Source organism: Passer montanus, unplaced genomic scaffold, assembly GCF_014805655.1.
Source record: "Passer montanus isolate IOZ18808 unplaced genomic scaffold, ASM1480565v1 scaffold458, whole genome shotgun sequence".
NCBI lineage: Eukaryota > Metazoa > Chordata > Aves > Passeriformes > Passeridae > Passer > Passer montanus.
In genome coordinates this window covers 1-1,184 of record NW_024369463.1, presented here as the reverse complement: position 1 = coordinate 1,184, position 1,184 = coordinate 1, and positions in this window count along the sequence as shown.

Below are 1,184 nucleotides of genomic sequence, written 5' to 3'. Positions count from 1 at the left end.
CCCCAAATTCACCCCAAAATTCACCCCAAATTCACACCTGGAAACCCCAAAATTCACACCTGGAAAATCCCAAAATTCAACTGAAAAATCCCAAAATTCACCCCAAAATTCACCTGGAAACCCCGAAATTCACCCCAAAATTCACAGCTGGAAATTCCAAAATTCACCCCAAAATTCACACCTGGAAACCCCAAAGTTCACCCCAAAATTAATCTGAAAAATCCCAAAATTCACCCCGAAACTCATCTGAGAAACCCCAAAATTCACCCCTGGAACTTCCAAAATTCACCTGGAAAACCCCAAATTCACCCCAAAATCCCCTTTTCCCCCCAAAATCCCATTTTTTTTCCCAAAAATCCCATTTTTTCTCCAAAATCCCATCTCTCCCCCAAAGCCCCATTTTTCTTGTCTAAAAATCCCATTTTTTCCCCAAAACCCCAGGATTTTTGCCCAAAATCCCATTTTTCCCCTAAATCCCCATTTTCCCCCCAAACCCAAATTTTTCATGTCTCAAAAATCCCATTTTTTTTCTTCTAAAAATCCCATTTTTTGGTCTAAAAATCCCATTTTTTCATCTAAAAATCCCTTTTTTTTCCCCGAACACCCCCAAAATCCCATTTTTCCCCTAAATCCCCAATTCTCCCCCAAAATCCCATTTTCCTACTCAAAAAATCCCATTTTTTCATCTAAAAATCCCTTTTTTTCCCCCGAACACCCCCAAAATCCCATTTTTCCCCTAAATCCCCAATTCTCCCCCAAAATCCCATTTTCCTACTCAAAAAATCCCATTTTTTCATCTAAAAATCCCTTTTTTTCCCCCGAACACCCCCAAAATCCCATTTTTTCCCCTAAATCCCCATTTCACCCCAAACCCACATTTTTCACGTCTCAAAAATGCCATTTTTGCTTCCAAAAATCCCATTTTTTGGTCGAAAAATCCCATTTTTTGCCCTAAAAATCCCATTTTTTGCCCTAAAAACCCCATTTCTTCGTCTAAAAACCCCACTTTTTTTTCCCAAAACCCCCGTTTTTTCCCCCAAATCCCCGTTTTTGCCCCCTCGCACATGCTGTGGGGTTTCTGGGCGTCCCACTCCCGGCGCCAGGCGCCGAACGTTTTTTTGTCTAAAAATCCCATTTTTTCGTCTAAAAACCCCGTTTTTTTTCCCAAAACCCCATTTTTCCCC